Source organism: Meriones unguiculatus, chromosome 9, assembly GCF_030254825.1.
Source record: "Meriones unguiculatus strain TT.TT164.6M chromosome 9, Bangor_MerUng_6.1, whole genome shotgun sequence".
Taxonomy (NCBI): Eukaryota; Metazoa; Chordata; class Mammalia; order Rodentia; family Muridae; genus Meriones; species Meriones unguiculatus.
Window position 1 is genome coordinate 113,150,473 of NC_083357.1, and position 12,287 is coordinate 113,162,759.

General features: G+C 41.3%; 1 protein-coding gene across 2 annotated transcripts in view; it reads left to right on the plus strand.

Annotated features, from left to right (window-relative positions):
* Positions 1-12,287, plus strand: part of Gpc5 (glypican 5) — a 1,404,356-nt gene that overhangs the window by 1,280,975 nt on the left and 111,094 nt on the right. The gene's annotated exons all lie outside the window — the stretch shown is intronic.

The following is a 12,287-nucleotide window of genomic DNA, read 5'->3' on the forward strand; positions in this document are numbered from 1 at the left end:
GCTGTGTCTTGCATAAAACTTGGGAAAGTCTTATTTCTCAGTCTCTCTTCTAATGAGCCTTGCTGACATATCTGCTTGACCTGTTTTCTTCCTCTTTTGTTCTCTCAGACCACAGGTTCTCCTTTTTTTTTTTTTTTCTAGAATTTTGTAGAATGAACTAAGCTCTGCCTCAGCCTCCAGGACAAAGATTCAATTCTTTGCCTTACTGTACACTTGGATTGGCTAAATTAAATAATATTTCCTTAGAAAAGTGATGCTAAAAATATTGATGTTAATAAGGCCCAGAGGCCCCCATATGTAGCACATTTATCAGTAAGAACTATTAAAAAAATCCTCTAATTATTTTTGAGGAAATAAATTAATGCCTAAGTGTCTACATAGCTCTCAAAGTGCATACATCGCTGTCAGAGTTGATGGTAAATGTGTAGACACAGAAAGTTTTTGCCTGAATGCTTTGCTGAAATTCAAGGAACTGTTTGATTTTCTAAGAATGACAATTGCGCTGCAATTTTAAATGTGCTTCACAATGAATACTTCAACTCATTTCGTAGTGTCCTGTAGCTATGGATTTCTAGTCAGAAGTCAGTCTTAGAAGGCAATATTTCACTAATGGTTGCTGTCGATTGGATATTCTAACAAAGCGTTCTCCATCATTGCCCCCAGATTCAGAAGAATCCTCAAACAATCACTCTAACTCTGGCCATTGTTAAAAGAAAATATTGAATTGGCTTCATTACAGAGTGAACATTATTATTTAGTAAGGTGTGCAAAATTAATTCCAAAACTATGTTGTCTTGATGCTCATCCCAGCATCCAAAGGAAAGCAGACCAGTGAGCCATTGTCTTAGTCAGTGTTTTGTTGTTATGACAAGACAATGCATACAAAAGCATTGAGCTGGAGGCTTGCTTACAGTTTCAGAAGGTTTCCCTGACGCTTAATCGGTTAGACTTTCATTATCATGGCAGAGCATAGAGGATCCACATGTCACTGAAGCAGTAGACAAGAGCTCTATCCTGATCTACAGGCAGAGAGAGGGAGGGGATCTTCTATCTACATTCAATGACAGTGATGATAAATAAGTCTCGGTTAATCATTTTAGAACAATCAATTATTGTTCCATTATTTGCTCATACTTTTCTACCAGGAGATAGTAGAAAGCATAGGCCCGGGCTTACATAAGCTTACTCCTCATGATACTTGGTTGCATGTTTGTGCTTGTGTGTGTGTATGTGTGTGTGTGTATGTCCACTATGCCCATAGGTTGGAAGATCGTCGTGACTTAACATGGGACTTTAGTTTGTACAAAGTAACCGTTACTTTAATTTACATATATGAAGTATATGCTGCAATGCACATCTCCAGGCATATGAAGTATTAGAAAATATATTTTACTGAAAATACATGTTTACTTAACTCACCGTTTTACTGCAAAGTATAAACATTAAAGGCACCTTTATCAATTGCCTCCAAATCAACTTACCTCTCAACAAGTCATACATGTTAAATGCAGAGTTAAAAATTTTAGAAATAGAAAGGTAATTTATATATAATTTCTAGAAATACTTACACCAAGTGGTTTAGAATGCTTACAAATGTGAGCATGCTACTTTCTGTACTACAGATAATCAATCTATTGTGCAAGAAATTAGAACCAGGGCATTCCCAATTGAATGTTGTCAGTGGAAGGAGTTAACTAATCTTTTATGTCACTAAGTTACAAAATGTTATTTTCTACTATAATTAAATCAATTATTATAGCGGTAAGCAGACAGTAATGTTAACTGGTTTTTGCAATGTAATTTCCTTTGAATTAAACATATTGGTTTTTTTCCCTTTTTTTAAAAATTTTTCATCAATTACACTTTATTCATTCTGCATCACTCCATAATCCCTCCCTCCTACCCTCCCAGTCCCACCCTCCCTCCTCCCTCTGCTTGCATGCCACTCCCCAAGTCCACTAATAGGGGAGGTTCTCCTCTCCTTTCTGATCTTAGTCTGTCAGTTCACATCAAAAGTGGCTGCATTGTCCTCTACTATGGCCTGGTAAGGCTGCTCCCCCCCCCCAGAGGGAGGTGATCAAAGAGCAGGCCAATCAGATTATGTCAGAGGCAGTCCCTCTTCCCATTACTATGTAACCCAATTGGACTCTGAACTGCCCTGGGCTACATCTGAGCAGGGGTTCTGGGTTATCTCCATGAATAGTCCTTGGTTGGAGTATGAGTCTCAGGGAAGTTCCCTGTGTTCAAATTTTCTTGTTCTGTTGCTCTCCTTGTGGAGACCCTGTCCTCTCCAGCTCTTACTATTTCCCAGTTCTTACCTAAAATTCCATTCACTCTGCTCAACAGTTGCCCATCAGGCTCAGCATCTGCTTTGATAGTCTGAAGGGCAGAGGCTTTCAGAGGCGCTCTGTGGTAGGTTCCTAGGTTGTTTCCTGTTTTCTTCTTCTTCTGATCTCCATCCTCTTTGCCTTTCCATATGGGGATTGGACATTTTAGTTAGGGTCCTCTCTCTTGCTTAGTTTCTTTAGATGCACAGGTTTTAGTGGGTTTGTCCTATGTTGTATGTCTATATAAGTGAGTATATACCATGTGTGTCTTTTTGCTTCTGGAACAACTCACTCAGGATGATCCTTTCCAGATCCCATTATTTACTTGCAAATTTCATGATTTCCTTATTTTTCATTGCTGAGTAATATTCCATTGTGTAGATGTACCACAATTTCTGCATCCATTCTTCAGTTGAGGGGCATCTGGGTTGTTTCCAGCTTCTGGCTATTACAAATAAAGCTGCTACAAACATGGTTGAGCAAATGTCCTTTTTGTGTACTTGAGCCTCTTTTGGATATATGCCCAGTAGTGGTATGGCTGGATCTTGAGGAAGCGCTATTCCTAGTTGTCTGAGAAAGCGCCAGATTGATTTCCAGAGTGGTTGTACAAGTTTACATTCCCACCAGCAGTGGAGAAGGGTTCCCCTTTCTCCACAACCTCTCCAGCATGTGTTGTCACTTGAGTTTTTGATCTTGGCCATTCTCATGGGTGTAAGGTGAAATCTCAGGGTTGTTTTGATTTGCATTTCCCTAATGGCTAGTGAGGTTGAGCATTTCTTTAAGTGCTTCTCTGCCATTTGGTATTCCTCTACAGAGAATTCTCTGTTTAGCTCTATTCCCCATTTTTTAAGTGGATTACTTGGTTTGCTGCTTTTCAGCTTCTTTAGTTCTTTATATATACTGGATATGAGTCCTCTGTCAGATAAAGGGTTGGTGAAGATTCTTTCCCAATCTGTAGGTGGTCGCTTTGTTTTGATGACGGTGTCCTTTGCTTTACAGAAGCTTTTCAGTTTCATGAGGTCCCATTTATTGACTGTTGCTCTTAGAGCCTGTGCTGTTGGTGTTCTGTTCAGGAAGTTTTCCCCTGTACCAATGAGTTCTAGGGTATTTCCCACTTTTTTTTCAAGCCGATTTAATGTGTCTGGTTTTATGTTGAGGTCTTTGATCCACTTGGACTTCAGTTTTGTGCAGGGTGACAAGTATGGATCTATTTTCATTTTTCTACATGTAGACATCCAGTTAGACCAGCACCATTTGTTGAAGATGCTATCTTTTTTCCATTGTATGGTTTTGGCATCTTTGTCAAAGATCAGGTGTCCATAAGTGTGTGGGTTTATTTCTGGGTCCTCTGTTCAGTTCCATTGATCCACCATTCTGTTTCTATACCAGTACCATGCAGTTTTTAAAACTGTTGCTCTATAGTACAGCTTAAGATCAGGGATGGAGATACCTCCAGAAGATCTTTTATTGTAGAGGATTGTTTTAGCAATTCTGGGTTTCTTGTTATTCCATATGAAGTTGAGAATTTTTCTTTCTTTCCAGGTCTGTAAAGAATTGTGTTGGTAATTTGATGGGCATTGCATTGAATCTGTAGATTGCTTTTGGTAAGATGGCCATTTTTACTATGTTAATCTTGCCAAGCCATGAGCATGGGAGATCTTTCCATCTTCTCATATCTTCTTCTAATTCTTTCTTCAGAGATTTGAAATTTTTTTTCATACAAGTCTTTGACTTCCTTGGTTAGGGTTACTCCGAGGTACCTTATGTCATTTGTGGCTATTGTGAAGGGTGTTGTTTCCCTAATTTCTTTCTCAGCTCTTTTGTCTTTTGTATACAGGAGGGCTACTGATTTTTTTGAGTTAATTTTGTATCCGGCCACTTTGCTGAAGGTGTTTATCAGCTGTAGGAGTTCCCTGATAGAGTTTTTGGGGTCACTCACGTATACTATTATATCATCTGCAAATAGTGATAATTTGACTTCTTCCTTTCCAATTTGTATCCCCTTGATCTCCTTCAACTGTCTTATTGCTCTAGCAAGGACTTCCAGCACTATGTTGAAGAGATATGGAGAGAGTGGGCAGCCTTGTCTTGTCCCTGATTTCAGTGGGATTGCTTTAAGTTTCACTTCGTTCAGTTTGATGTTGGCTATAGGCTTGCTGTATATCGCCTTTACTATGTTTAGATATGTGCCTTGTATCCCTGATCTCTCCAATACTTTGAACATGAATGGATGTTGGATTTTGTCAAAGGCTTTTTCAGCATCTAGGGAGATTATCATGTGGTTTTTTTCTTTCAGTTTGTTAATATGGTGGATCACATTGATGGATTTCTGTATATTGAACCACCCCTGCATACCTGGGATGAAGCCTACTTGGTCATAGTGGATAATATCTTTGATGTGTTCTTGGATTCGGTTTGCAAGTATTTTATTAAGTATTTTTGCATCAATGTTCATAAGGGAGATTGGCCGGAAATTCTCTTTCTTTGTTGAGTCTTTGTGAGGTTTAGGTACCAAGGTGACTGTGGCTTCATAGAATGAGTTTGGTAATGTTCCTTCTGTTTCTATTTTTGGAATAGTTTGAAGAGAATTGGTGTTAGCTCTTCTTTGAAGGTCTGGTAGAATTCTGCGCTGAAGCCATGTGGTCCTGGGCTTTTTTTGGATGGGAGACTTTTGATGACTGCTTTTATTTCTTTGTGGGATATAGGACTATTTAGTTGATTTACCTGGTCCTGATTCAGCTTTGGTAAGTCAAATCGATCAAGAAAATTGTCCATTTCATTTAGATTTTCAAATTTTGTGGCATATAGACTTTTGAAGTAAGTCCTAATGATTGTTTGGATTTCCTCAGTGTCTGTAGTTATATCCCCCTTTTTATTTCTGATTTTGTTGATTTGGGTGGTGTCTCTCTGCCTTTTAGTTAGCCTGGCTAAGGGTTTGTTGATCTTGTTGATTTTCTCAAAGAACCAGCTCTTGGTTTCATTGATTCTTTGAATTGTTTTATTTGTTTCCAATTGATTGTTTTCAGCCCTGAGTTTGATTATTTCCAGCCGTCTACTCCTTCTTGGTGTGTCTGCTTCTTCTTTTTCTAGGGTTTTTAAGTGAGCCATTAGGGTGCTTGAATGAGCTGTCTCGAATTTCTTCTTGAAGGCACTTAGTGCTATGAACTTTCCTCTTAGCACTGCTTTCACTGTGTCCCACAAGTTCGGGTATGTAGTGTCTTCATTTTCATTGATTTCTAGGAAGACTTTAATTTCTTTCTTTATTTCTTCCCTGACCCGGCTGTCATTTAGTAACAAGTTGTTCAGTTTCCATGTGTGTGTAGGCTTTTTGTTATTTCTGTTATTGTTGAGGTCCAGCTTTATTCCATGGTGATCAGACAAGATACATGGGATTATTTCAATCTTCTTGTATCTGTTGAGGCTTGTTTTGTGACCCACTATATGGTCTATTTTGGAGAAGGTTCCATGAGGTGCTGAGAAGAAGGTAAATTCTTTTGTGTTTGGGTGTAAAGTTCTGTAAATGTCTGTTAGGTCCATTTGATTCATGACCTCTGTCAGAGACATTGTTTCTTTGTTTAATTTCTGTTTTGTTGACCTGTCCTTTGTTGAGAGTGGGGTGTTGAAGTCTCCCACTATTAATGTGTGGGGATATATATGTGCTTTAAATTTTATCAATGTTTCTTTCACAAATGTGGGTGCCCTTGTATTTGGGGCATAGATGTTCAGGATTGTGATGTCTTCCTGGTGGAATTTTCCCTTGATGAGTATGAAGTGTCCTTCCCCATCTCTTTTGATTAATTTTGGTTGAAAGTCTATTTTATCAGATATTAGAATGGCTACTCCTGCTTGCTTCTTGGGTCCGTTTGCTTGGAAAGTCGTCTTCCAACCCTTTACCCTCAGGTAATGTCTATCTTTGTGTCTTAGGTGTGTTTCTTTTATGCAACAGATTGCTGGGTTTTGTTTACGTGTCCATTCTGTTAATCTGTGTCTTTTTATTGGAGAGTTGAGTCCATTGATGTTGAGAGAGATTAATGACCAGTGGCTGTTAGATCTCTTGATTTTGATGTTGGCTGTGGTCATCAGGTTGTGTGCTTGGTTGCTTTTTGTTTTACTGAAGTGAGGTTATTTATTTCCTGTGTTTTCTTGAATGTAGCTAGCTTTCTTGGGTTGTATTTTCCCTTACAGTGTCTTCCGTAATGCTGGATTTGTTCGTAGGTATTGTTGAAATTTGTTTTTGTCATTGAATATCTTGTTTTCTCCATCTATGAGGACTGAGAGTTTTGCGGGGTATAGTAGCCTGGGCTGACATCTGTGTTCTCTTTGGGTCTGCATGATATCCGTCCAGGCCCTTCTGGCTTTCATAGTCTCTGTTGAAAAGTCAGGTGTGATTCTAATGGGTTTGCCATTATATGTTACTTGGCCTTTTTCCCTTGCAGCTTTTAGTATTTTTTCTTTGTTCTGTATACTTACTGTTTTGATTATTATGTGGCAGTAGGATTTTCTTTTCTGGTCAAATTTGTTGGGTGTTCTGTAGGCCTCATGTATTCTAATTGGCCTCTCCTTTAGCTTGGGGAAATTTTCTTCAATGATTTTGTTGAAAATATTTTCTGGGCCTTGGAGAAGGGGGTCTTCTTTTTCCTCTATACCTATTATTCTTAGGTTTTGTCTTTTCATATTGTCTTGCATTTCTTGGACGGTCTGTGTCAGGAATTTTTCGGATTTAACATTTTCTTTGACAGATACATCGATTTCTTCCATTGTATCTTCTACACCTGAGATTCTTTCTTCCATCTCTTGTAGTCTATTGGTTATGCGTACCTCTGTAGTTCCTGTTTTCTTCCCTAGATTCTTCCTTTCCATTATTTCTTCCATTTGTGTTTTCTTTAATTTTTCCAATTCTATCTTCAGGTCTTGAGTTGTTTTGTTTACTTCCTTCACCTGTCTGACTGTACTTTCCTGTTTTTCTTTTAGTTCCTTCAACTCTGTTTCTATCATTTCATTCAGTGTTTTAAGCATTTCCTTTCTAAAGGCCATAAACTGTTTGGCTGCAGCTTCCTCTATTTCTTTACGGATGGCAATATTCTGTTTGAGTTTATCTTCCTCTATGTCTTTACGAATCTTATTTGTTTCCTCTGTTATCATCTTCATGAGCATACTTGTTAGGTCATCTTCTTGGATTTCAGTTATGGTGGGGTGTCCAGGGCTACTTGCCCCTGGGTAACTGGGTTCTGGAGATGCCATATTGCTCTGTCTTTTGTTGCTTGAGCTTTTACGCTGGCCTCTACCCATTGTGTTATCTTAGGTGTTTGGGGTTATTTTCTGGTGGTTCCAGGGGATCCTGTGGTGGAGAGAATCCCCTTTGCAGAAAGCTGGTTTTTCCTGAAGGATGTCTTCTCAGCTTTTTGGGTATAGTCCCTGGATGGCTGGTGTTTTTTCAGGAGTTGCTCACCTCAGGGATATAGACCTGAGTGGTAACTGTGGTCTTTGTTAGTCGAGAGGGTTCTCCTCTCACCCAGGGAAGTCCTGAGGGCATCTGCCCTGTTTCTGGGGTTCTTGTTGTAAATTTAATGATCAGCTGCTGTGACCCAGTTGGACATCAGGCGCGCCTCAACTGTTTGTGCCTGTGTCTGGAGCACAGCTGAGTGCTGGCGCCTCGGCCCCACTAGACTGCTAGACTTTTTCTAGGGAAGGATTGGGTGATTTAGGTCAGTACAGTTTCCTTCCTTCCCCGTGGATTCTCTGGAGACACGGACTCCCAGTGTCTTTTTTTGCCCTGGTGCACACTGCTCAGTGTCCGCCAGCTGGCTGGCCACAGAAGCTGCCTGTGCCTGGAGCACAGCTGTGTGATGGCGGCTCAGTCTCTGCCAGCTGTCTGGTGCGCAGAAACTGCCTGTGTCTGCCTTTGCGGCTTTTGGGAGCCTGAGTGCCTCCCTAAGCTGGGTAATTTTCCCGGGACCTTTTCAGGTTGGGGGTGAGCTGAGTGCTCTGAGATCAGACCCGCCGTTTCTATTTCCGCCGTCGAATCAGGCGCACAGGCAGGCAGGGCTCTGTGCCAGAACCTGGGTCCCCGGCTCTGGCTCTGGGCTGGCTCCTGGGGTGCCCGTGGAACCCGCCCGAATCTTTTCCAGGGGATGTCTGGGTGACCGAAGGCCAGTCCCAGTCGTTTCCTGTAACCTGGGGTTATCTCTCAACTGAAAATTCCAGTCTCTGATAGTGTGGTGCACACGGTTCAGTCTGGGACCGTGACCAGAGACACTGGCTTGTGGCTCTGGGCTTGGGCTGGGGCTGGCGGCCGGCAGCCAAGCGTCTGGCGGAACCGGGATCTCTTCCGAGGTTTACCCGGGTGAGTTAAAAGCTGACTAATAACATAAAGTACCTTGGTGTGACCCTAACCAAGCAAGTGAAAGACCTGTTTGAGAAAAACTTCAAGTCTCTGAAGAAAGAAATTGAAGAAGATATCAGAAGATGGAAAGATCTCCCGTGCTCATGGATTGGTAGGATTAACATTGTGAAAATGGCCATACTGCCAAAAGCAATCTACAGATTCAATGCAATTCCCATCAAAATACCAACTCAATTCTTTACAGACCTTGAAAAAAAGATTCTCAGCTTCATATGGAGAAACAAAAAACCCAGAATCTCCAAAACGATCCTGTACAACAACAGATCATCTGGAGGTATCTCCATTCCTGATCTCAAGCTTTACTACAGGGCAACAGTAATAAAAACTGCATGGTACTGGCATAGAAACAGAAAGGAGGATCAATGGAACCGCATAGAAGACCCAGAAATAAATCCACACATCTATGAATACTCGATATTCGACAAAGAAGCCAATTCCATTCAATGGAAAAAAGACAGCATCTTCAACAAATGGTGCTGGACCAACTGGATGTCTACATGCAGAAAAATGAAAATAGATCCATATTTATCACCCTGCACAAAACTAAAGTCAAAGTGGATCAAGGACCTCAACATAAAACCAGATACCCTAAATCAATTGGAAAAAAAAGTGGGGAACAGCCTAGAACTCATTGGCACAGGAGACAACTTCCTGAACAGAACACCAACAGCACAGGCTCTAAGAGCAACAATCAATAAATGGGACCTCATGAAACTGAAAAGTTTCTGTAAAGCAAAGGATACCGTCATCAAAACAAAACGACTGCCTACAGATTGGGAAAGAATCTTCACTAACCCTTTATCTGACAGAGGACTAATATCCAGTATATACAAAGAACTAAAGAAGCTGAAAAGCAGCAATCCAAGTAATCCAATTAAAAAATGGGGAACAGAGCTAAACAGAGAATTCTCGACAGAGGAATATCGAATGGCAGAAAAACACTTAAAGAAATGCTCATCCTCATTAGCCATCAGGGAAATGCAAATCAAAACGACCCTGAGATATCACCTTACACCCATCAGAATGGCCAAGATGAAAAACTCAAGCGATAACACATGCTGGAGAGGTTGTGGAGAAAGGGGAACCCTGCTCCACTGCTGGTGGGAATGTAAACTGGTACAACCACTCTGGAAAGCTATCTGGCGCTTTCTAAGACAAATAGGAATAGTGCTTCCTCCAGACCCAGCTATACCACTGCTAGGTATATACCCAAAGTTTGTTCAAGTACACAAAAAGGACACTTGCTCAACCATGTTTATAGCAGCTCTATTTGTAATAGCCAGAACCTGGAAACAACCCAGATGTCCATCAACGGTGGAATGGGTACAGAAATTGTGGTATTTTTATACAATGGAATACTACTCAGCAATCAAAAAGGAGGAAATCATGAAATTTGCAGGCAAATGGTGGGATCTAGAAAAGATCATTCTGAATGAAATATCCCAGAAGGAGAAAGACAAACATGGGATATACTCACTTATATAGACCTATAAGATATGATAAACATAATGAAATCTATACACCTAAAAAAGATAATCAATTGAGCGGACATGGGGTAAGATGATCAATCCTCATTTAGAAAGACAGATGGGATGTGCATTGAACGTATGACAGGAGTCTACTGAGCGCATCTGAAAGACTCTAACTAGCAGTGTTTTCAAAGCAAAGACTCATGACCAAACCTTTGGCAGAGTACAGGGAATCATAAGAAAGAAGGGGAGTTAGTCTGATGGGGAAAGGATAGGAGCTCCACAAGGACCAAATATATCTGGGCACAGGGTCTTTTCTGGGACTGACATTCAACCAAGGACCATGTATGGATATAACCTAGAACCTCCACTCAGATGTAGCCTGTGGTAGCTCAGTAACCAATTGGTTTCCCAAAGTGAGGGGAACAGGGACTATTTCTAACAGGAACTCGATGACTGGCTCTTTGGCCTCCCCACCCCCGAAGGGAGGAGCAGTCCTGTTAGGCCACAGAGGAGGGCTTTGCAGCCAGTCCTGAAGATACCTGATAAAACAGGATCAGATGAATGGGGAGGAGGTCCCCCCCCATCAGTGGACTTGGAAAGGGGCACGGTGGAGATGAGGGAGGGAGGGAGGGAGGGACTGGGAGGGAATGAGGGATCGGGACACGGCTGGGATACAGAGTTAATGAAATGTAACTGATAAAAAAAAAATAAAATAAAAAAAAAAGAAAGTAAAAAAAAAAAAATAAAAGAAATAAATTGGGAAAAAAAAAAAAAAAAGCTGATTGAATCCCCCACCATGGGGTATCCTCTCACCTGGGAAACACAATGACTGTGTTTTATGGCCGAGAGTTCTGATTGCTGGTCACTGTGCTGATCCTGCTGTGCTGCTGCTCAGAATGAGAGTCCTCCCCAAATTAAACATATTGTAAAAGTAGTTATTATATCATTATGGCAGATATCCTGTTCCAAATCCTTATCATTTAAAACTGTCAGTGACTTCTCTATTAATCACCTGCTATGGTGGCTTAGCTCAAACTCTTTGTAAGTTGTGTTCCATTTCATATTTTTTACATCCTATTACCTAAGTGTCTTCAAAGTGCTTGCCACAAGTGTTGATGCCATGTTTCTTCTGAGCCTTTCCCTATAGCTAGTTCATAAATCTCGGTATCCCTAACAACATGAGTTGGCTGCATAGTCAGAAGGGATGGATGCTAACTCTATATCACTTGTGATAATTAATATATTTATTTATTTAATTCACTTTCCATCCTTGTAGTCCCATCCTTCCTTCCCTCCCTTCCCCCTATCCTTTCCTCTTTTTCTCAAAAAAGGGGGAGCTCCCTTTCCCATCCAGCCCAGCTCACCAAGTTGCATCAGGACTGAGCATGTCCTCTTTCCCCCTGTGACCTGGCAAGTCAGTACTGCCAGGGGAAAGTGAGAAAAGAGCTGGCAAGTGAGTCCATGTCTGATGCATTCCCCACTTCCTTACTAGAAGATCCACATGAGGCCTAAGCTGCCTGTCTGCTACATCTTTAGGGGGATGGGTCCAGTTCTTGCATGGTCTTGGTTGATGCTTCAGTTTCAGCAAGCACTTCTGGGCCCTGGTTAGTTGGCTCTGTTGGTGTTCTTGTGGAGCTCCTGTCACCTGCAGGTCCTTTTCTCTTTCCTCCCACTTTTCCTCAAGACACCTTACGAACCACCCATTGCTTGACTGTGAGTCTCTGTATCTGTTTTGAGGCTCTCCTGGGTAGTGCCTCTCACAGGGCAGCTTTGTCAGGCTCCTGTCTGCAGGTTTAGCAAAGCTTCCTTCATAGTGTTGGGGGTTGACACTCTCCAATAAGTTGCGTTTTTGGATGGGCCAGGCATTGGTTGGGTAGTCCCTCAATCTCTACTCTATCTTTATCCCTGCACATCTTGTAGGCAGGGTAAATTTTGAGTAAAAATGTTTGTGGGTGGGTTGGTGTTCCCCTTCCTCTGCTAGGAGACTAATCTAGTTAGTGGTTGTTCTCTTCAGTCTTTGTGGCCTGTGCTACGAGGAGTCTCTGCTTAAATCCCCCTCATGTCTTCCCTTGACTTAAGTCTCCA